The sequence below is a fragment of the Clupea harengus genome, chromosome 11 (genome assembly GCF_900700415.2).
Source record: "Clupea harengus chromosome 11, Ch_v2.0.2, whole genome shotgun sequence".
In the NCBI taxonomy this organism is placed as follows: Eukaryota; Metazoa; Chordata; class Actinopteri; order Clupeiformes; family Clupeidae; genus Clupea; species Clupea harengus.
In genome coordinates, this window is record NC_045162.1 from 12332792 (window position 1) to 12357709 (window position 24918).

The window sequence follows — 24918 nt, forward strand, 5'->3', positions numbered from 1 at the left end:
AAGATTGAGAACCACTTCAATCTTAAATAAAGACATGTTTGTGGTTTTATTAAGGTTATCCATTCATTAAGCATGCACCATAGACATATCAAATCTATGGTTTTCTTTAATAATCGTCCAAAATGTCTAATCATACCACTCGATTTGTAATGATGCATTACATTAATTAATTCATTTACTGTGCCCTCAACATTGTCCTGCCCTACTACTCCTGAAGTTGCTTTGCAGTTAAAATGCCGTTGGTGTTTTTGATGTCAGGACAGTTAATGCTGAATTTAATTTCTAATGTAGTGCAGGAATGGATAGAACTGCAGTATTGAGTGCCCCAGGAGCTGGACTAGGGTCACTGCTAAATGCCAAGGAGAACGCCCCCGTCCGGAAATTATTTGGCATTGCATACTGGTTTTCTAGTAATCACTGCAGCTTTAAGAGTATACCACGCCCAAGAACATATGATTAGAAGGACAACCAATCAGTGAACCAAGAATAAAAAAATCTGGTTAAAACCGGTTTCTCTCTTAGCCTAAATTTCAATATAAATAGGTAATAAACATATTGCTATTCATTTATTTTCGTTAAGGCGCGACGCTGTACGCAACGAACGTGTCTATTGTGTATTAGCCATCTGAAGAAGCAGACGTTTTTCTCTGACCAACGTCACTCTGCAAATTCTTGACAAGATGCCCAAGAGAAAGGTAAGGAAATTGTTTTTGTTTTTTAAATTATGAAATTCTTTATTATTTTCGGAGTTAAAAAGACGAACTACGTGCATTTAAAGGCTGTGCGAGTATTTGCCTAAATACCTTCTATTTCAATCACCAAATGTCGCAGTAACTTAACTTGCTTAGGCGGGTTGTTCAGGCGGGGAATTGAATTCAGACATTTACCTCGCATCACACAGCCAGGCAATATTACCTTTTACGTTAATATTACTTTCATTAAACACGAAATGGCAATTGCAAAAAAAAAAAAAATACAAAAAAATATTACAGATAAATGGTAAAGACTATATGCTAAATGCATTTATCTACCGGCCCGTGATTCTTTAAGTTAGTGCCCATTAGCAAAGGGGCTAACATAGCTTGCTAAGTTGACCGCCTTGTCAGTTAGCCCCTTAGTTGATGTTTTGAGTTACTCGGGACATTTAAAGGAGCTCGATGACATATCTTAAGAAGTCTGTTTTTCACTACATGCCTACAACCATCTGTTAATTTACCCAGCGTTGAATGAGGCTCAAATAAAATAAATTAAAACGTTAATTGACCTTGTTTGGCCTCTTGTTGGTTGTTAGCTTTGTCAAATAATTCGCATTATTTCTTTTCAGCATATCCGATGAGCTTTTTACTTTGATTATCTTGCAAGTTACAACCAACTCCATAATGTAGTCAGTACAGTCGACTTTAAAGTTGGTATCAAACGTACGGTTAGGTTGCTGATGATGCATGTTATGTTTTTTCCGTCAATGGTGGCTTGCTAACGTCAGACTACCATCTTCCTATATCTGTGTTGTGGGTGTCCACTTTGCAGTTAGTCAACATCACCAGAGCAAACTAAATGATTTGACTATATAACGGGCAGCTGAGTTTAACAGGGCTTAGAATTCAGTCAGAGCAAGCGAAAAAGTAAGCTAGGCAATTTTTGCTTTGCTAACGTTACTGGGTGAAATTGACATACTTTGCTAGCGTGCTAGCCCGCCCATATGACGTTAGCTTGTCTGCTGTTATTAAGTGACCTTTATGGCGGGATAACGTTAGAAGCATTTTTTTCTTTTGTTGTAGTGGTTAACAGACGTGACCAATGTTATTATTCTACACAATACAGATTCATGCTATTTAACACGCAGCCGTCATTGAAAAGATACAATTTTGTCATCCTACTACAATCGGATTTTGATAACTGACAGGCGCGCAGTGGTAGTAAAGACACAGAACAAAAGGGAGCATCAATGCACTGCGGCGACAGACAGATTTGAATTTGAGCGGGAATAAAGCTTGAAGTCAAATGAAAACATCTGTCACTCGGAAATGTACCCCATTTGAAAATGCGACAGAAAGTGGCGCCAACCGTTATGTGGTAGCATGCCCATTCAAACGTTCTCAATGGAGATGTGCATTTCATTTTGTTAAATGTTTTGAAACAATTACATTTTTACTGCAGTGATGTCAACAAGTGTAACACTTATACAAGGAGGGAACACTCAATTTTGGAAATTATATTATGTTTAGGATTAGACAAATGTAAAACCTTGATTTGTTTTCCTGGTGTAGTTTAGCAGTGGAGTGCGTATTTGTCATCTCACAATGTAATTTCTGTGTTCTCTCTTTTTTTTTTTCTCTAGTCTGACAAAGCTGGAAAAGGCAGTGAGGAGGTATGTGTTTTTGTCTAAGCATAAATTATAATATATTAAAAAAAGTTTACACATTTGTTTGTTTATTTAATTAAAAATTTGGTTATAATTCATTTTAAATTAAATATATTATTTTTTTTTTCACAGCCAGCACGGCGCTCTGCACGGTTGTCAGCTGTAAGTATAATTTGCCAATTCACAATTGCGATGTCCCATACACTAAGATTTGGAAACTCAATGATGTGGATTGAAAATCAAATTGTGTTTTTCATCTGTCTCCACAGAAACCAGCACCTGCAAAGGCAGCCCCCAAACCCAAAAAGGCAGCAGCACCGAAGGTATTTTGTTAATAAGAGACAGAAGTTCAAACATGATTGCAAGCCCAAACGGAAAAGTGAACACACAAGCTCTCGTTCACTGCAGTTTCTTGCCATTGGAGGATAATGGGAGCTGTACATTTGCGTTAATTAGTTAATTGATTCATCATTCTGTATTAATTTACTTATTTGCTGGGGTATTCTTAAAATATTGCTGTACAAATGCCCCTCAATCAAGGCTGGGTAGTTTGTGTTGCAGATTTAACAAATGCAACACAAATGTTATAACACCCAGCATGCATGCCTAAAAAAAAAAAAAAATGTCCAAATCCTGACAGGGTTTGAATGATGCCCTTAGGAATGTTTGCACTTGCTGCAGCAGCAGGTGACGCAGTTGCTGGATATGGCATCCAGACTTTCTAGTTTGTGAATGCAATGCACAAACACATCAGAGATGGACTGCACACATGACTGTAAGCTGGCATTTTATGTTCACGTTTCTGTCTTTTCAGAAAGCAGCCAAGGGAAAGAAGCCTGCTGAAAATGGCGATGCCAAGGCAGATCAGGTGTGCAAACTACTATTTATTCACTGTACATTTTGAAGTGGTCTAATATACATGGTACATTTAGTTGCAGCAGGGAAAAAATATATGATATACAGGTGTTGTTACTTATGATTTTAATCAATGTAAAAAAAAAAAAAAACAGTACCAGTACCTCTGCTTCCTCTATTCCTGTTGATTACACAACTTCCTCTCATTGTGCGCACTAAACCGTGTTTGCCAGATGACTTGTCTTAAGGGCGAGATGTACCTTCTAGTGTCCTATCCACATGCAGGTGATTGCTTTGCAGACATTGGCCCAAGACTGCGATCATCTGCCATGTTTATAGAACACCTCTGTGGTTTACATCCAGCTGAGGCTGTTGTGGAACTTGGCACATCCAAAATGTTGAAAGAACAGGGTATTTCAAGGGGGAAGTGGAGGATGGCATTATTGCTCTAGGCCCCAATAGGAGTTAATATTTTTTGCAAACTATTCTTCTGTTTTTATATTGTCACTATGAAGATTGCAGGGTGGTCACTGACTCGCCTGTTTATTTATTTAAAAAAAATAAAAAAACAGATTACCCCATCACACAGGTTCCCTGTTCATAACACATGCAAACTGGGTCCATATAACATATGTTATAGTATCAGAACAGTCTAAAATATGTAAATGCAAGGTCTTTGTGCCAATAAGTATGAACAAAAAGTCTACACCTTGTCCGCTTCTATGAAGACCATTGCCCATTCGACTGACAAGTGGCTGTGGCTATGGTTCCAGTCACTGATCTGGCGGGTATGCTGGTAATCTATGTAAAGTGGTCAGGCACCAGTGTTTATTCTCCATGTACAAGATGTAATTTCCATGTTTACAACTCGCAACACACAGCTGGAGAGAATAAGAACAAATGCATTGGCATTAAAAAGTCAAGAAGCCTTGTGTATGGATCTGCTACAAGGGGATCTGTAATATCCTTCTTCCATAACTAGTCTGCAAGTAAATTTGCTATCTGTAACAATCCATGTATGAGTATTGAACTGATCCCTTTCTCTGTTTTTATCGTAGGCACAGAAAGTCGAGGCTGCAGGAGATGCCAAATGAAGGGTTTTCTTTTGGATACTTCTGTGTACTTGGTGACTGTACAGTTTGAAATAACTATTTTTTACCAAGTTTTATATGAAAATATCATTTATAGTTTCATTGTTGGCTTATATTTGATGTACTGAAAATGTTTGAAAGTACTCTTGCAGTCATATCCATTTTTATGCCAGTGTTTAACAAACACCGTCCTTTCCCAGTTAAAATGATGTTTTAGACTCCTTTTTAAGTTTTAAAACTGCTGAATGTTACAAAAATGATCTTTTTGTTTTGGTTTTTAAAAGCCTAATTTTTAAAATACCAAATGTTATCATAAGGCAGCTAAAAGTGTATTTGTAGAAATGTTTGGAAGAAAAGCTTTTGAAACTTTTTTTTGTCTTTTTTTTTTTTTTTTTTGTCTTTTTTTTTTTAAATCTCTGTAATCAATGAGTACTTGCAAACATTAAGACCTTTTAGACACAGCAGTTGAACTAGTCACTAAATTTGTTAATTTATGATAGGATACCAACCCTGATCAGATGTATAATGTGAATTTAGCGATTTGTTGAAACTGATGAAAGTGTAATTTTGTTAAATAAAAAAAAAAATGGTTGAAAACTTTTTGTGACTCATATACACGATGTGTTGTATGTGCTTTTGAATAAAAACATAAAATCTATTGGTCTTTTGGTATTCTTGCATCTGCATTCAGAAATAGTAGTGTCATACTCTTAATATTAATGGGATTGGATCGAAACTTTACTTGCCTGTCGGATCCTTATATGATTTATCTTTGATCAGTACACCTTCAAATGACCAGCGATAGTGATACAATTGGTAGAATAAGATAAATATGTGAAGGGTTAAAAATGATTGCATTTTGTACATATATGTATTTACAGTTTTATGCAAATGTTTGGCCACCCCTCAGGTTGCATGTTAATTTGCTCTGTCTTTATAAGAAAACATAGCAACATGTCATTCATTTTCTAGAGAAAGATGGATAATGGGATGTTTTTCAGACAAAAATCTTAATGTAGCAGTATTGAGTTGTATCAAATCAAATGTGAAAAATAGGCTGTGCAGAAATGTAGGCACCCTTAAGTTGATTTGAATACCTGTAGTAACTTAATGCTGATTGACCGAAACACAAAATTCTTTTGATTAGCTGATTGAACCTTAGACTGCAAACACAGGTGCAACTTATCATGAAAAAGCTTATTTAACATGGCTAATTGCTAGGTGTGCTTCTTCATTCTCTGTTGGGACAGTCACAACATGGGAACCTCAAAATAACTCTAATGACCTAAAAACTAAGATGATTCATCAGTATGAATAAGGAGAGGAATGTAAAAAGTTATCAAAAAGGTTTGAGGTGTCTGTTTCCACAGTCAGAAATGTAATCAGAAAATGGAAGGTCACAGGAACAGTTAGAATAGTCACAGACTACCTCTAAAGAGCTCCAATATCTTGCTGCTGATGGTGTCATTGTACATCGTTCCACAGTCCAGCACACTGCACAAGGACAGCTCAATGGAAGGGTAATGCATAAAAAGCCTTTTCTGCGTATTCGTCAGAAGCAGAGTCGCTTGAGGTATGCAAAGGCTTATCTGAACAAGCCAGAATCATTTTGGAATAAAGTGCTGTGAACAGATCAAACTAAGATCAAGTTATTTGGTCACAACCAGAAGCGCTTTGCATGGCGGAAAAAGAACACTGCATTCCAGGAGAAGAACTTGCTGCCTACTGTCAAATTTGGTGGAGGGCGTGTCATGCTATGGGGCTTTGTGGCTAGCACAGGTACTGGAAACCTTGTTAAAGTTGAGGGTTACATGGATTCCACCCAGTATCAGCAGATTCTTGGGAACAATGTTCAAGACTCAGTCAGGAAGCTGATATGACGCCAGGGTTGGTTGTTTCAGCAGGACAACGATCAAAAGCATTGTTCAAAATCTACCAAGGAATTCATGCAGAGGCACAGATACAATGTTCTAGAATGCCCCCCTGTTCCCAGACTTGAACATCATCGAAAATGTATGAAATGATACGAAGCGGGCTGTCCACACTCAGCAGCCTTCAGACCTGACTTAACTGGAGACATTTTGTAAGGAGGAATGGTCCAAAATACCTGCAGCCAGATTTCAGGGACTTGACTCAGTGGCTATAAGAAGCATCTATTCTACAGGCTGTTATTTCGGCAAAGGGAGGCTCTAGGCAAAATTGATGTGATTATTCCATTGGGGCGCCCACATTTTTGCACATATCTGTTATTATTATGATTCACACTGAATTGTATGTCCAAATTAAGTTGCTGTTTTGAAAGATTATAATCTGAAATAATGATTTATCAGGGATGCCCAAACTTTTGCATAAAACTGTATATATTATTAAAAGGATGAACCGTCTATTTTGTCTCGTCCGTTGGCCAAAAAGGTAATATGATGTTTTCACAAAAGCCTTTACTCTTGCTTATGACCTTCATGTTTGAGGGGACTGTGCTCTCACCAGTCCTGTTCACCCTGTACACATCAGACTTCACCTACAACACGGAGTCGTGCCACATCCAGAAGTTCTCTGATGACTCTGCTGTTGTGGGATGTATCAGGGATGGACAGGAGGGTGAGTACAGGAGCCTGGTGGACAACTTTGTGCAGTGGTGTAAGCATAAGCACCTGCAGCTGAACACCACTAAGACCAAGGAGATGGTGGTGGACTTTAGGAGGTCTAAGCCTCCTCTGCTACCAGTCTCCATCGGAGGGGGTCAGTGTGGAGGTGGTCAACACCTACAAATACTTAGGAGTTCATCTGGACAGTAAACTGGACTGGTTAGCCAACATAGATGCAATCTACAAGATAGGTCAGAGCCGGCTCTACTTCCTGAGGAGGTTGAGGTCCTTCAATGTCTGCAACAAACTCCTGCGCATGTTTTACCAGTCTGTTGTTGCCAGCGTCCTCTTTTATGCTGTGGTGTGCTGGGGAGGCAGCATAAAGAAGAGGGATGCGGGGCGACTAGACAGGCTGGTGAGAAGGGCACTATTTATATCTCTTTGCACTATCCACACACACACAAGCACAAGTACTCTATCTTTGCACTATCCACACAAGCACATGAACACTATCTCTTTGCACTCTTTGCACTACTTTCCTCCTGGACATCAACACTGTCACAATCAATGCACACTGTACTATAGGGTCAGATCTATCCTGTATCTGTAAACACCCCACTCCCTGTGAACATGTTCTCCCTATGTGTATGTGATTTATGTATGTATGTTTGTGAGTTAAGCTACTGGATGACCTAAATTTCCCTCTGGATTAATAAAATATCCATCTATCTATCTATCTATCTATCTATCTATATACAGTGGGGAAAATAAGTATTTGACCCCCTGCTGATTTCGCAAGTTTTGCCACTTACCAAGAAATGCGTGATCTATAATTGTAATGGTAGGTCTATTTTAACAGTAAGAGACAGAATATCAACAAAAACATTGATCCCCTACAAAACAGCAAGAATTCTGGCTCCCACAGACCAGTTATGTGCCGACGAGGCACACAGATTAGTCCTCATTTGGCCTAACAAAGTACACCTGATCTCAACTGGTGACGTGTCTGGGGCTCCATGCAAGATCTCGCCTCGTGCAGTATTGGTGATCATCCGAAAGGTGCGGGATAACCCCAGAACTACACGGGGGAGCTTGTGAATGATCTCAAGGCAGCTGGGACCACAGTCACCAAGAAAACCATTGGCAACACACTACGCCGTAATGGTTTAAAGTCCTGCAGCGCTCGCAAGGTCCCCCTTATCAAGAAAGCACATGTACAGGGCCATCTGAGGTTTGCCAATGATTCTAAGGAGGATTGGGAGAACATGATGTGGTCAGATGAGACCAAAATCGAGCTCTTTGGCATCAACTCGACTCGCCGCGTTTGAAGGGGGAAGAAAGCTGAATATGACCCCAAGAACCCCATCCCCACCGTCAAGCATGGAGGTGGAAACATTATGCTTTGGGGCTGTTTCTCTGCCAAGGGTACAGGACGACTCCAATGCATCGAGGGGACTATGGATAGGGCCATGTTCCGTGGAATCTTTGGCGAGAACCTCCTTCCCACAGCCATGACATTGAAAACGCAACCTTAAGGATTTGGAGAGGATCTGCAAAGAGGAGTGGACCAAAATCCTGCCTGAGATGTGTGTAAACCTGGTGACCAACTACAAGAAACGTCTGATGTCTGTGCTTGCCAACAAGGGTTACTCCACCAAGTACTAAGTCATGTTTTGCTAGGGGAACAAATACTTATTTCCTGCAATCAAATGCAAATCAATTCATAACTGTTATAAAATGCAGTTTTCTGGATGTTTTTGTTGATATTCTGTCTCTCACTGTTAAAATAGACCTACCATTATATTTATAGATCACACATTTCTTTGCAAGTGGGCGAACTTGCGAAATCAGCAGGGGGTCAAATACTTATTTTCCCCACTGTATATATATATATATAGAGAGAGAGAGATTTGTATGGCACCCAAAGAAGAATTTGATGTGTACCATTTAATTTAGGACTAGTTTGGAGTACAGCATTTTGAGGAGGGAAAAAGAGAGAAGAATCTTACAGTTCACACTTTGTTCAAAAAGGATTGGCAGATTAATTTCAATCCCAACAGTTTAAGTGACTTTACCATTTGGTCATTATGGTGATTTCATGTGAAAGGTCTATAGTGTAATGATTGACTTTGTGGATGTCAAACACAATGACTTGTTCTTCAAACCTGACCTCAACATTGGTACCCAACCTTTAACAAATGCAAATGTAATACATTGTTTTGTCAATAGAGGGCAGTATCAGAATTAAAACCAAATAGGTAGCTGAAGGAAGAAGGCTTTGAGACGGTGGTCTAGTTTTGTCAATCATCCAGAAGAGGGCTTATACACTCACTCACTCATACACACTATAATTTGATAGGTCATTATGGTGATTTCATGTGAAAGGTCTATAGTTTAATGATTGACTTTGTGGATGTCAAACACAATGACTTGTTCTTCAAACCTGACCTCAACATTGGTACCCAACCTTTAACAAATGCAAATGTAATACATTGTTTTGTCAATAGAGGGCAGTATCAGAATTAAAACCAAATAGGTAGCTGAAGGAAGAAGGCTTTGAGACAGTGGTCTAGTTTTGTGAACCATCCAGAAGAGGGCGTATACACTCACTCACTCATACACACTACAATTTGATGATATTTTCTTGCTGCTTTTAATAATAGTTTGTTTCACAGACTTTATTCAGACAGTATGACATATTGGAGCGGCCTTATGTTCTCACTACAGTACTGAGGCCAAAGAAAAGCTTGACCAGGCCAAAGGTTACATTTCCAATCCAGTCAGGTCTAAATGGCTCAATGTGAGTAGCTCTTTTGATCAGTTGCCACAAAGTAGATTAACCAGTATCACTCCCTGTTAATCAGCTTCATGTCAATTTGAATAAACTTCATGGGTACTATACAGACTGCGACAGGCAAGCTGTGAGAGGTGTGCGGCTCAACAAGAGTTTGAGAACACCCACACACACACACACACACACACACACAGCACCGGGAGACTTATCCCAAACTTGTTTAAGACAAATACAGACCCCACGCAGAGAACCCTATCTATCTCAGCAGGGCAGCGCAACTGGAGCCCAGGCAAGATGATCCATGCTGCTGACCCCTGCAAAACATGGTTGGCCTGCGAATGCAAAAGGTGTGCTTCAACACCCCACCACCACAACCACCACCACCTTTACTCCACAGATCTCGTGTTTGCCACACTATGGCTCACACACTTAAAGCTGATGGCCTGCGAGACGCATGCAGTCAGAGAGTGCAGATCACGTGGGGTAGCCGGCTTCACAGACACGTGATGACCTACACATATAGGAAGAGGGCAAAACAGATAGGGGTGCATATGCTGGGAAGCGTGCGTGTTTTGAGCGTGCGTGTTTGAGCGTGCGTTTCTGTTAACACCTTCATTGCTGTACTGTTAATAAAAAGCCAATGTAAAGACGGCTACTCTATAGGAACACATTGGAGGTGACTTTCTGGATTGCTACTATTCTAAATGGGGAAATTGGCCATGTCTTTTACATAGCACAAAGATGGAGGCTACAGATACTGCTTTTCAGTGTGTAGACTACTACTGAAGTCTGTAGAAGAGGTCTTCATAACTTTTATGCCATTTTAGTTCATACTTAAATCACTTACAAAGCAAACACACACCTTATTGACTTCAAAGATGAAAGAAAATGTAACACTGACATTAAATGTTTCTGGATGTTCTGTCTGCTGTCACAGACAGACCCCCATCTCATTCCAAAAGTCCATTTGCCCCCAATTTCCTTCCTGCAGCAAAATCCCCAACTCTCTCTAGATCTCATTGGAGAAGGGATAGCTTGTTTCAATGAATAATACATTTAATTTGTGCTGTTTAAAGAGCCTGTTTCAAAGACAAAGTACTAGGTGTTGAAAGGTTAGGACTAAGGCTAGTTTGATGATAGAGACACACTGGGATTAGGATGAAGTGGCAACTGGATTTACCTGGTTGAAACAGGAACATTGGGGAGGCTACGTTACCTTGCTTTGCATTCTGTTGACAAGGGTCGAGACAAAACGATGGAATTCCGCTAGAGTCCAAGTGTTCCTTATGACGCTTTGGCAACAATCTAAAGCACTAAATGCACTATAGACTACTTTGATTGTTGCTTTACGTAGATAACAAAGGCCAGTCATTTTAATTCCAGCATACATAGGCTAAATGCTGATTATATGTTGGGGTACACGAAGCGAATTAGGGTTTATCATTAGATTTATTAAAATAGGTAACACAAATCCTTTCAATTTTATAAACGCAACATTATGAACTCATGATTTGGGCCCTATTGATTCCGGCTTACACACGTTGTTGCCTGCGTTATATTCCAACAATTCACAGAAAAAAATGTCCAACAACATCGAAAGTCACAGAGTAGTATGGCATCAAATAAACGCGTAACATGCCTGGCGATTCCATTTACACGAATGGGGGACAACTGGGTTTGTATGAATAGTCTGTGTCTTGCGCGCTCCATGGCCGTTCTTGCCCCCACCCCCGTCATACATCTATAGGCTAGTCAAGCTTCCTATATACCCAACTACATGAACATCGTGTGCTTTTACACCCTACTCACAGGAGCACGCTGAAGAACCCCAGACCTAGCTAAATTGCAGGTAAGCTTTTGTTGTACATTACACATGGTATGAAGCTTTTGTTTTTTGGTCAAAAAACATTACACATGGTATGAAAATGAAAAACACAAAAGTGCGTCAAATGAAATGTTGAGACAAATGGTCTACTTTAAACTTTGTGGCTTTACGAAAACAATTGATCTGAAAGATAACTGCAAATCATTCTTTGCACTGAGAAGAGTAATTTGCGTCGTTGGCTGAATATCTTTATTAACTTTTGATTCGTGAAACATTCTTTAGTTTGATACCAGTTTTACATGGTGTGCTGCAGGCAGTTTATCATTTAACATGTGTCTTATGAAGAGGCTGGCGTGCAGGGTCTTATTTTTGCTTATAATTAGAATTTGAAAATGTCCCACATTTGTTTGAAAGACTGACAGGAAGTTAAGACAATTGTTATGATTGATACAGTATGGAATACAATTTTTAATTATTTGAACTAATCTATTGAAAAGTAACATTCAAGGTGGTGTTGGGGTCTTAGAAATATAGTTTGGTGACACCCTGCGCTTAAGGTATTTAGGCGATTTCACAACCACACTTGTAACTGAAAATACATCGTCATGAAAAGGGTTTAATGCCACAGAGAGTGTCGCTCGGTATTCACTTGTCATGCGTTTTACCCAGTAGCATGGGGTAGTTCTAATCTTGCAAAAAATGTTGTATTATTCTTTCACGCTTTGGGCTGTGGACTAGGGTCGCAGACAAAGCGAGGTTCGCTCACAGCGGCTTGTAGCTCTAATTGGGAGAATATGCAGTGGTCCTGGGTCCAACAATGGAGTGATTAAAACGACACTACAATATTTAGGATGAGGCAAAGCACGCAGTGTGGTAAAGCTGGTTTACCGTCAGATTTCTTGTTATGTGTATAGCTAATAGTCCCCCGATACAGTGACCATTCAATTAATTGGCTGATAAGGGATCTCATAGGGGCAGAGTAATGGTGTAACTAGAATTGGGACTCAATGGTTTTGGGCTGTCTCCATTGATGTATTTAGGAATTTCAAAGCGCATATGATGATCCAATTCAATTCGGCTCTAATTAGTACACAGTGTTCCCGTGGAGTTGCCCCCCCCCAGATTGTCCGCTGCCTTTGCATGCCCATGTAACTGAAGCTATATATCCTATCGGCAACACACTGTATACTTTTTGAAGGGGTATTGGATACCGTGATTAGCTATAGTGAAGGGTATGCTTAATTACATTATGACCTCCATGCCTGTCTGAAATATGCCCTCCCTGTTGTCAATCAAACTATCCCTATTTTTCCATGTAATATTGACTAGTTAACCATTTTATTTAGGTTATTTTGTTAAGTGTTTCAGCTGGTTAACACATGTGTAGAATAGATTGTTGCCGATTATTTGAGTGGTTATAGTTCTGATTTCCTTATAAAGTCTGCAACAATACAACAACGCTAAACAGTGTCTTAAGTGGGTGGGTGTGATACGGAAAGCCAAAAGGTTGGTTTTTGAAGTTCATAGTGATGTATTTACCAGTCATTGAGTTGCACTGTAAGTGTGGGTAAAGCCTCTACATTTTGCTGTCATGAAGGTGTTAATTGTGGAGGATGAGGGTAATTGCTTTAAAAGGAAAATTTCCATCTCATAGCTGCTCTGCATTTTCTGGCAACTGGCCTATAGTATGTAATCAACAGCCAAATGAAGCCATGCATTGTGGCAGGCGTCCAGTTTTAAGTTTAAAAAGGGGACCTGTGCTGTTCTGGGCCATTGCAGAGTTGTCTGCAGCCTGGGCAGCCATGTTGTAGAGAGTAGTGTCGGTTCACTATAGGTGTTCATTTCACAGGCTGGAGAGGGAAACACCCACAATCCCTAGCTGTCCCGTACAAGGAGTTATTGTATGTCAACCCCCCTAAAAAAAAAAGTAGTTTTTTTTTTTAGTAGTGTTATTTTGTCCTTTTGAGTGAGATTACTGGCATGGAGATGCTTGTTGTATTCACGGCAGTCATAAGAGTGGGGGTTTAATCCTAATCCCATTTCCCGATATCTGCTATTCTCTCACACTCTCTGTCTGTCTGTGTGTTTGTTGCTGCTTTTTACATAGCCATGCTAATGGCAGCCATGTCAAGGATGGCTTTTCCTACTATATCTTTCCATTTGCATCACGTAACCATGGGAACCATGAGGGGCATGCAGACCCGCACGTCTCTGCTCATGTGTGTGGGCGGGGGCTCAGGCCCCTCTCGCTCCTGCTGGAGGCAGTGAGATTGAGATTGGCCGCTGCATTACGCAAGCAGTGCCATGATGTAATAATCCAGTGCCGCGCTATTAGATCGGTAGCGCGGCGCTGAGATTAGGAGCTTGGGCAGCAGCGATGCAGAATGTAGGGACTGCAGCAGGCAGGCAGGCAGGCAGGCAGGCAGGCAGGCAGGCAGGCAGGCGGGCAGGCGGGCAGGCGGGCGGGCAGGCAAACGGGAGCCCCCCCCCCCCCCCCCCCCATACCGAGCGACACTCTCTGTGGCATTAAACCCTTTTCATGACGATGTATTTTCAGTTACAAGTGTGGTTGTGAAATCGCCTAAATACCTTAAGCGCAGGGTGTCACCAAACTATATTTCTAAGACCCCAACACCACCTTGAATGTTACTTTTCAATAGATTAGTTCAAATAATTAAAAATTGTATTCCATACTGTATCAATCATAACAATTGTCTTAACTTCCTGTCAGTCTTTCAAACAAATGTGGGACACAAACCATGAGGGGCATGCAGACCCGCACGTCTCTGCTCATGTGTGTGGGCGGGGGCTCAGGCCCCTCTCGCTCCTGCTGGAGGCAGTGAGATTGAGATTGGCCGCTGCATTACGCAAGCAGTGCCATGATGTAATAATCCAGTGCCGCGCTATTAGATCGGTAGCGCGGCGCTGAGATTAGGAGCTTGGGCAGCAGCGATGCAGAATGTGCAGCTGTTGCGTTTCTCAGTGCCATTGTAGGGACTGCAGCAGACAGGCAGGCGGGCGGGCAGGCAGGCGGGCAGGCAGGCAGGCAGGCAGGCAGGCAGGCAGGCGGGCAGGTGGGCAGGCAGGCGGGCAGGCGGGCAGGCAAACGGGAGCCCCCCCCCCCCCCCCCCCCCCACACACACACACACACACTCTCGCTCACCCTCACCCTGGGAGGGATGACTGGGGGGGGTGGAGTTTTTTTTATGTTGATGGTTTGGGGGGAGGAGTTTGAGTTGTGACGGGAGGCAATGTTTACAGAAAGAACGTGGTCAGGTTGCCACGTTCATATGACCAGCGCAACATCAATCTCAGAATTCGGCTAGGAGCCTCGCCAGCTCCTCTGTGTGTCTGAGGATGGGAGGGGGGTTCTGCAAAGGACTGTTTACCTTTGAGTCTTCTCACGCCCCACCCCTGCGTGCTGACTGAACGAGAGATGGGAGGTCCCCCATCCTCGCTGGTGGGAGTATGAGGCAGCTCTTACAGAAGATGACTCCGCATATTGGGAACACCACAGAGCTCGAAGCGAAGCAGACGCGCCCCATCTTTTTGTCCAATGATATAGATATATTTACACAGTGAATCTGTTCACATCTAACAACAAATTGGAACGGATCATGATATTACATGATTACATTTTAATGGTTGTTATAACTAGAAACCTGCCAACAATAATGTTAAACCTGTTCAAAAGGCATAATCATTATGACGTGTAATGAACTGTTCTGACGCATACCATAAATCTTGTTTTCCCGCCCGTGCTGTAAAGAGTGCTTAATCAGTCCTGCAGGATGGGAGGATGCCTGTTCACTGCTCGTGTTCGCAGGAGTCGTCCCCAGGCTCTCTGGAGCAGTGTATGCAAATCCAACCCTTAGGAGAGGCCCATCATGCCGGCACCCAGATCCTGTATGGGTGTGGTGGAGTATGTCCCAGCTGAGTTACCTGAACCCCTAAAGGATGCACGCTGACACACTTTATCTGAGGTCACTTGCCTAATGTCAGGTGGGGAAGCATTAGCCTCTGGCTAGTTCCGTTACAATGAAGTGGAGTGGAAACGGCAGGGCTTGTCCAGAAAGGATTTCTTTGGGGGATTTAATTGGACTTGCCTGCCATGTTTGGTGATCTTTAAGATGGAATGAAGAGCAGCCTACATCCCATTCCAAATGCCTACAGCTGAAATAGATTTTGCATGCTTGAACCTGCACATGGGTTCCAACCGATCAAAGCACAGATCAAGCTATTAGTAGATGGTTAAAAATGAAGCGGCTCATCTTTTTGGAAATGAGTGCTTTTGTCCTCAAAAATCAGGAATTTCCCTTGTCAATAATCTTGACCAGTACCATCAGAAGACTTGGATCAAACATCTCTCCTCTGAAGACGTAACATTGTCATTACATCATTTTTGTGGCAGAGCTGCAGGCTTGGCAGTTACTTCTATCAGTCCACTGAAATGGAAAGTCTTACATAACACCAAAACAAACGGCTCCTATGCCCTACTGTTGGAGTCGCACGTTTGTAAACATGGGACCAACAAGAATCTAATTGCTTTTCTGTAGTGGCCGAAAGGACGAGAAAGCCCTGAAGTGCAATAGCAAATGCCCATGGTCCTTGTCCCTGCAACTGTATATATGAAGGGCGAGATTATGTGGCCAGGTCAACGGGGTCGGAAGCATCATTGCATAATCATCTCCGTGCATTTGACATACATGTTCTGTTGAGCATCAAACCCGAGCACCTTTTTTTTCGTCCTTTTTTCTTTTTTCTATTCCTTGCTAGCACAGTTCCCATGTGTGAACTGGATGAACAAATCGCATCTGACAAGTGCAGAGTTTTTTTTTTCGTTTTTTTTTCTGTACTGTTGTGGCTGGGTAGGGAAGTGGGCGTGTGCAGAGCATGGCCAACAGGGGAGTGTGATCCTTGGCGACAGCTGTGTTGTGTTGTGCGCAAGAGAGGGAGTGAGCAGGCGAACAAGCCCACCAATCTGGTTGGGTGAGAGGAGGTTCTATAAAAGGGCGGAGCGCGGGAGGGTACTAACCTCTGCTCAAGAGCGCTCCATCGCTCAGCTGGGTTCCCAGGTCTGCGAGGGCTTTGGTTGGCTGTGGTGCCGTCGTCTGGAGCGTGGGCTAGCTGCAAAGGAGTTGCACTTTTATTGGCTCCATCTCCAGCAGAAAGCTTGTGAAAGGTGAGGACCTGGCGGATAACTGTTGCACCGCTCATGTTTCGGATTGCTTGGATTTGCCCTGGAGCACCTACAAAACTTCCGGACTTCATTCTCGTCTGTTTTTCCGGAGTGATCTTCTCCCCCCCACACCTGAACTAAAGAGCACAGCTGTAATCAGGTTGGCAGATGTAGTCTTGATATCCCTGCTTTTCCCTCACTCTGTAACCCTTCCAGTCTTCTGCACCCCTCTCTTGGATGCCCATTCAGTCATGCATCTGTGGCTGAGGAGATCTGAATACTCCTATCTGTACCAGTTTGAGCAGAGAGCCTTTTTTTAAGAACAATTTTTTTTGGAAAGTTCTCATGTGTTACGGATCATCCAGAGTGTCCAACACCAACTTTGATATTGATCTGGTTGACACGATGGCGTACTTTTCCAGCGGTGGAGTTCAAAGTGTTCCGCACATTTAAGAATATGCATTCCTAGCTCGTTATGATCAATTATCTTTTACATCCTGCTCTCGTTAAGGTTTGGGGCGTTTTGATAACGTTAAACGTTTTTGTTTTTTTTAATAGGAGCTCTGTTGCTGCTGTCGGATCCAGTCCAAGCGTGTTCATATTAAAATGGAACACATTCTTTCAATGTGGTTCTGGCGCATGCTGCCAGCTAGGATGAGTCCAAACCAAGAACAGATGGTAGAAGTCTGACAATGGCATAGTAGATCAGTTCAGTTTTTGCTTGGATCAGATGGGGGAGAGGTTTGTCTGACGCAGTTGCCCACGGGCTAGACCGTTCTTCCTCTTCTTGCCCCAGCTGCTTTGAGTATATTGCAAATCAAAAACCCAGGTTTTGGATATCCTTTTATAGACCGCCTCATAATGAAGCCTTCCATCGTACATGATCCTTGTTGAAATTCACTCCTCTTCTGCTGGTTTTGGCTATAGATGCCTAAATATGTACATTTGCCACACCTTGCCAGGATGTTACAATATCTCAGTATGTCTGGTTGTTGGGGGGGGGGGGGGGGGGGGGGGGAGTCATTTTAGTTTTTTTTTTCTTCATGCTTAACCCCCCCCCCCCCCCCCCCCCCCTTCTTTCTATCCAATCTGCAGGTCTTTGAGCCCCATCCCACCCCGAGAAAGAGCATCTCTGCTCCATTTGCACAAACATGATCATCAGACTGGGCAGACTGACCCCTGGATACTTCCGTCTCCTCCAGGTAGGTGATGCTGGTGTTCCTCCGTAACTGGTCTGTTCCAACACTAATAAAATGCAACTGGTGCATATTTGAGTTCGGCTTTTAGTTTGATTTTATGAGTCGGTGCACCGATTAAACAGTTGCCAGCTCTGGAAAAGACCTGTTTCAGTCTGAACCATCACAAGTTCAAGCAACAGGTTTCCCACAGCAGGAAAATGTGACAAATGCTTATGCTTAGTTATAGTCCATTCTTAACCTCCTATTAGTTATCAACAAACAAGGGATTATTGGCATATTTTAGGTATGATGCATCATGATTACTAATGTGAAGTATAACTACTTGAGCCATTCCTGCCCTTAGCCACCACCCAGGCTTAGTCAGTCTGTAGCAGTGCAGTTAGTGCTGAGCCAACGCACCCTTGTCTGCTCTGTCGTGCCCTGGCCTAAACACCCCAACAAAGGGCATGATGGCCCAGAGTTAAGTCTTTGTTGGTGTAGGAAATGCCAGCTCAGTTGAATGGGTTGTGATTCACATGGCCAGGAATGTACAGTTTGCCACAAAAACCACAGGGCAGGTACAACTATAAGTAATGAGGAATGCAGATGGCTTGGATGTGTCTTGTTGAGCAACATTGATTAAATAACTGATTTACAAAAACGGCATTAAAACCATACCGTCATCATCTGCTGTATTAACAAATTATGCTGTATAAACCCAATTCATTTGAACAAATGCTTACACTTAGACCTGCCTTTACTGTATCTTCATTTGCCTCATACCTCCTGTATGATTGAAACTCTGTTTAGTTGTGAGGACTAGATTACTAGAACACTAAGTACATCAAAATGGAGTCTTGTCTCCCTAATGCCCTGTTAGTCTTTTCAGTTTAATGTAATTTGAGAGGACCTTGTGAAAACCGTGTTGGTGTTGACAGCCTTGTCAGCCTACATTGACTTTGGCTCATGGTTAAGCTTTGGTAAAGATGAGTTTCCACATCACTTCTATAATGCAGTAGGGCTCCTTTTTAAAATGCAAACACCCCCCCCCCCCCCTGTCAGTGCCACGCCCTAACATTCATGGCAGATGTTAGTGATATTATTATGGCTGACTATTGACATTAATTATGTAATTGGCCGTGACACTGCTGTTTTAATGCTCAGTGGTGCATTCATTAAAGGGAGTTGTCTTATAACATTAGCACCAGGAAACCTAGTGAACCTAATTCCTGAAGCTGTGACTGAAAACCTGTTTAGGTTCCATTTAACCACCCACTGCGTGGCAGGGTCTGTTTTAGTCCACAGGATTGTACCCCACGTCCTGTGCTAAATTTTTTCCTTCCCCCTTTTGTTAAATATTTCATCAGTTCTCCCTAACCACAAGGCAAAGCAGATGGCACAGTGTTGTGGTTTTTAGAAGGAAGTGAAACTAACTAATCTAATCACCTAGTAAGTGAAGGGAATCTTCATTTTTATCTTGGTCTGGTTTGTTTGCTTTGTTTGGCAGCCATTTTATTCATCAGACTTCAGCCATTAACTTGACCCTTGTTTGTATTTCCCCTCCACAGAGACAGGTGGCAGGAGAGGTGCAGATGCAGCCTCAGGATCGAGCAGTCAACCAAATTGCCATGATGCTGGCCATCCTGGGCCTCAGCCTGTCCTACTACAGCGCTCGCCAGATGACGGAGACAGTTCAGCGCGATCCCACACCCTGAACATGCCCCCTGCAATCTGGTTTGGGATGGCCGGAGTGGAGAAAGCTGATGAAATGAGGAGGGGTGGAGGGGGAGAAGAAAGGGGGATGAAGAGAAGATGACGTCCAGCACATTTTAAATTCTCACTCACACTGCTGACAGTCGCATTCAGACACTGGATTTTTTTTTTTGCTTTTTACATTGGGATAACTAACTGTGTGGCGAAAGATTTCAGAGTTCAGGGCGGCTCTTGGCGGCAGGCTTCTAGGTTTTATTTTTTGTTTTTGTTTTGTTTTGTCTCAAGTCTGTCCTCAGGAGGAAAAGGGGGTTGGGAGTTAATGGCCTTGGGGTCCTGTGAACTGGTGAGGAGAACAAGAAACCCTTCAAATGCCCATGTGCTTGTGTGGCCTGCGTTTCACTGGTTGCTGCGACGCATGCATGCGAGGATCCAGCAATGCTGCTCCTGGGTCTAAGGGGACAATGATGCACGTCCTGGCAGTGTTTCAAGCCCAGTTATGAGGGCTTTATTTAAAGGGAGTGTTGGTCTAGGTTCTCTGCATTAAATATGTCAAGCAACAGTTGAAAGCAGTCCCACAAGAAAGATGGGGTGGAAACTGTGAACCCTCTAAATGTTTTCTGTTTTGTTGTTCATCAAAGCCTTAGAGAGCCGTCAGAACTTGTTGAAGGAGATGTCACTTCATTAGACAGTTTTAACTCCTGGGAAATTTTCCCACCTCACAGGCAACATACAACGGCCTTGTTCAACAGTAATGCATTTCTAGGCACTATAGTGGACTTTAAAAAGGGACCGTTGCATCACTACTGGTGTCTTCTGTTTTGCTGTTCAGTGTTCTGCATTACTAGACAAGTCATTTAAAATGTGTGGCTTTTTAGGGGAACTATATCCTTGGCAATATCTTTGTGTCTACCTTCAAATATTGCATGAAGAGCCTCTTTGTTTTTTGTTTAAAACAATCTTTAAATCTTTAGTACTTTCATTGAAGACTTCTAAAAACCATAATGATAACGATGAATGTATGTTATTTTTTTAAATGTTGATTCAAATAAAGCTGTGAAGTTTTTTGGACAAAATTAAGAATATCTGCAGTTATCTGCAAGCAGAAGTGTACATGAAGGTACTTTACTAAAATTAAGTTGCGGAGATGTTCCCGGCCTGCTCTCTCTCTCGTGGAGGCGGGCTGCTGTGTGCCTCATCATGGTTCTGTGCCAGGAGAGACTCTTGTGTCTGCGGATGTTTTGAAGCACGGCTGGCTTGGCTCTGCCACTTCCTCTTGCGCATGGTGTGTGGCTCCCGCAGAAGTGTGCCATCCGTCCTGAACAGGAAGTGGCTGTGGTATCTGCTAGACATCGTCTGTGTGTAGGACAGAGTGTTTTTGGCTGTACAAAGTAGAGCACTTTGCTCCCCTACTTGCCTCACTTTCTGCATAGACCATAACATACATAAGTCCCTTTACCTTCACCTACTATAGATAAGTAATGCTAACAATCTGTATGCAGCTATCTGGCTCAAACTGGCACAGGCCAATGCATACAGTGAACCAAATATTGGGTTCCAACAGGGCACTTTAAATAGCCTTTTAAAGGCTAATAAGTAAACGGCTGTAGATGAAGAGGGGGTTGTCAGGTACATGTTCTCTATATCTGCTATACATTAACCAGTATGTTTTTAAAAGTTAAGGCCCCTCCTTGTCTGCAGGGTGTTATCTCAAACACGTCGCTTTTTATCAGACACTGGAACAGTTGAGGCTAGGATCACATGGTGGCTGTGTTGGGTGGATTGGAGAAGAACGTGTTGCTTGTTAGAACATCTGATAAAAGCCGCTGGTAGTTGAGGACATCTACAAAGCCTGTATTTGTTGTTTGTCTTTAAGGGCACAGAGTTGCTCGAGGCGTTGTCATAATTGCCAGTGGGTGCCCTCATGCGACGTGAGCTTGAGTGAGTTTTAGAGGACGTATGGATGTTTGACAGGCCTCTGTGTGTGGGCAGGGGTGTTAAGGGGAAGAGCTGCTCCCTTCAGGACCATGTCAAACATGGGGCAGGGGTACAGGCTTAGGGATCATTGCTTGCTTGCGCTGTGCAGTGGCTCGCCAGTTAAGCAATGTGTTTGGCTGGACTGGATGGGAAAAGCATGTATGTAAGTTAGTCTTGAGGTCATGAGTTGGTTCACTTTCTTGTGTTGACTCGGGCCACCACAGATGTTGTATTAAATTTGGGCTTTGCTTTTCAAATTGCACAAGAATTCCTGCATTTCAATTTTCTCCTCAATCTGAGGTGATCAGAGGGAGATGAAATGTTGACCTTTTTTATGCTGCTGGAAATTGGATTCCCCACCAAACCATATGGTTTTTAAAATTAAGTCTGCAGATAATATGTTGCATCTCCTCACAGTAAACAAGCCCAGGAGAAGCAAAGGCAGTTTTTATTTTTGGGAGGGAGAGCGAGCGAGGGAGGAGGACAGTGCCTGCTCGTGCCTCGGCAGATGTGTTGCCCTGTGACGGACTGCAGCCTTGTAGGGTGACACGTTTTAGTACTGCCTGCAAAACAGCCCCCCCACCTCCCGTTCGGTCATTTCGCTCCCCCCATTCGCTTTGGGTCTTGTACATCACTGGCCACGTTCTCTCAGAGACGCTCCGTCACGGGGCACGTTCTCTCTGAGACACTCTGTTCCAGTGTTCCAACTCAGGACATGAACCCGAGCGGCGGCTTCCCATTGGCTGTGCGGTGATGCGTCATGACGTTGCCCCAATTTAGAGCCGCAGAGACAAAGACTCGATGGCACAGGCGTAGTCTGCAGGGATGCTGCAGATGGGCGTTTAATAAAGGAGACAAAAGACCTGTCATTATCAATATTTATTTCATATTCATGACTGGTTAGGGTAAGGGTGAGCTTCATAAAATGGGCGAGGCCTTACTAGCCTTTCGGTTTGTGAATACTTGAATTTAAGAGTTTGGAAATGGCCTTTGTAAACAAACATTTCACCATGAATTTCACATTTGGTTTGACTTCAGTCACCTTACCACCTTAGTAGCACACATGGAGTTGCTTGGGAAGTTGTGTAAAATAAAGATCCATGTCAGAGCAATATCTACCCTGTATATAAATCTACCAGAGAAGGAACTAGAGAGAGGATGTCCAAACTGGACAGGTGACCTTGGCTGTAAGACTGTATAGTTCCTATTGTGTATGCTATGTTTGTGTTGAGTGTGTGTCCATTGTAGAGTAATGGAAATCATTTGTTGCTTATGTATTCATTTGATCTTGTATATTACTTACTGAGTGCTTGCTTTTTAACGCGAATGGCAATACTATTTGTACAAAGTTTGTACCGCCATCACTGTGAAGAACCCACAGGACCGTCTGTTCAGGCCTTTACTGTGGGTCTGTATAGCTCATATATAAGATCATATCATGGCTCTCTTAGCCTCGCCTGGTGTGTGCTCACGTTCATTTTCAAAACTAGTATTGTACAGCCCCGTCCCAGCCGTGTCCCTCTGAGAGAAACCGTATGTGTGTGTGTGCTGTGTGAACGCTCCTATCCCAGTCTGAAGCCGTGTCCCTCTGGGAGAAACCGAATGTGTGTGTGCTGTGTGAACGCTCCAATCCCAGTCAGAAGCCGTGTCCCTCTGAGAGAAACCGTATGTGTGTGTGCTGTGTGAACGCTCCAATCCCAGTCAGAAGCCGTGTCCCTCTGGGAGAAACCGAATGTGTGTGTGCTGTGTGAACGCTCCAATCCCAGTCTGAAGCCGTGTCCCTCTGGGAAAAAACGTATGTGTGTGTGTGCTGTGTGAACGCTCCAATCCCAGTCAGAAGCCGTGTCCCTCTGGGAGAAACCGAATGTGTGTGTGCTGTGTGAACGCTCCAATCCCAGTCTGCACTAGGCTCTGGCATGGATCTGGACTCCAGCAGAATCAGATGTGGTCTAGGGTGTATGGTGCCTGAGGAGGGACACATTTATTTCAACCTTTCCTGTATATTCTGCCCGACCGAAGCGAGAGCCCATGGCCCTTATCTAGGCCGGGTCCAGAGCGTTGTCATCTGGATACTCTGTAAAGACCTGATTTTGTGCTTTTGCTGCTGCATTTGCAAAACAAAATAAAGATTTATTCAAATGAACATTTTTGCTCTGGACATTGTCTTTTGTCAGCAACAACAACAGCCATATGACAGTGTTGTTCATTAGCTTACATGAATTTCCATTTACTCTATTATCCTAAAAATCTATTAAGCACATGTATTTGGGAACATGGATCTCAACCTTACCAACAGCTCCACTGGTTGAGCAAGGTGCTAAGGACATCAAGTTCATAGTTACAGGGGCCACTCAGACTGATGGAGATGAATATATGAACAACACTGAGTTGCTTTGGATACAAATGTAAGTGACTAAAAATGCCAATCCTTATATGTTCTTCATGATGTGTTTTGCATGACTTTTTTTGTTTGTTTGTCTGCGCACCCAGTGTTGCCCATCTCTTGGTCAGTGGGATAGAAAGTGGGATTTTATTTTAGAAAGGCACACAAAGCTGTCTGGGCCGCGGACATCAGTGTTGTGACTGGAGCCTGTGTATCTGTCTGAAACGCACCGAAGCCTTCTGAGCTGAGCTGAGTAAGGCAGCACTCCTTTTCCCCCAGAGTGGCACACCAGCCCATCTGCCTCTTCGTACCCCCTGTCCGCCCACGCGGCCTTTGCCCCCTCAGTCTGGTGAAGTAGGGCGGCATGTTCCTGCCCGTAATCTACCATCAGATGCTTTTTAAAACAGTTCATCTCTATCTTTCTCTCTCTTCCCCTCCCTCCCTCTCTCCTCTCTCTCTCTCTCTCTTTCTTCCTCAGTTGCCCCTTTCTCTCTTTTCTCCTAATAAGGGTTTTCTGAAAGCTGCTTATCACAGAAATCAAAGGTTGCTGGATTCACTGTACCCTATTTGAGTCCATAAAGCTAGTCTGTGCCTTTTTTATGGGTGTGACTGTAGTTATTATAGCAACTACTAATTAAAACCCTGTAATTTAGTAACAATGGTAAGTGAGGCTGCTATCAATCACAGCAAGGCAGAAGGAAACAGGCCAACATAAAGCATACACAGAGCTGAACCAGACTTCTGTCATTTTGTTAGATTAAAACAGTGAAATTCTGAAAATACTGAAAACCCTTCACATAACATACAAGGCCTTCTGCTCATGATAGATATCGCAGATAGCAGATGTGAAAAACTTTTCTTTTTTTCTGTTTCAATTTTTATAATTATTTACATGTGTTTGAATGGGATACTGCCATCCTCTACAACTAATAATGAATCCCATTCTGTCGTGTTTTGGCAGGGAATTAGGAGCAGTTCC

General features: G+C 42.8%; 2 long non-coding RNA genes across 2 annotated transcripts; both read left to right on the top strand.

Annotated features, from left to right (window-relative positions):
• Positions 1-493: 493 nt before the first annotated feature.
• Positions 494-4966, top strand: LOC105898143. Its single transcript, XR_004164673.2, has 6 exons — positions 494-695; positions 2339-2368; positions 2495-2524; positions 2632-2685; positions 3177-3230; positions 4276-4966. It is a non-coding gene; the product is annotated as an uncharacterized LOC105898143 (long non-coding RNA).
• A 6462-nt stretch (positions 4967-11428) lies between these two features.
• Positions 11429-23699, top strand: LOC105897925. The gene is made up of 3 exons (XR_001162279.3): positions 11429-11536; positions 17787-17893; positions 19438-23699. It is a non-coding gene; the product is annotated as an uncharacterized LOC105897925 (long non-coding RNA).
• The last annotated feature ends 1219 nt before the right edge of the window (positions 23700-24918 follow it).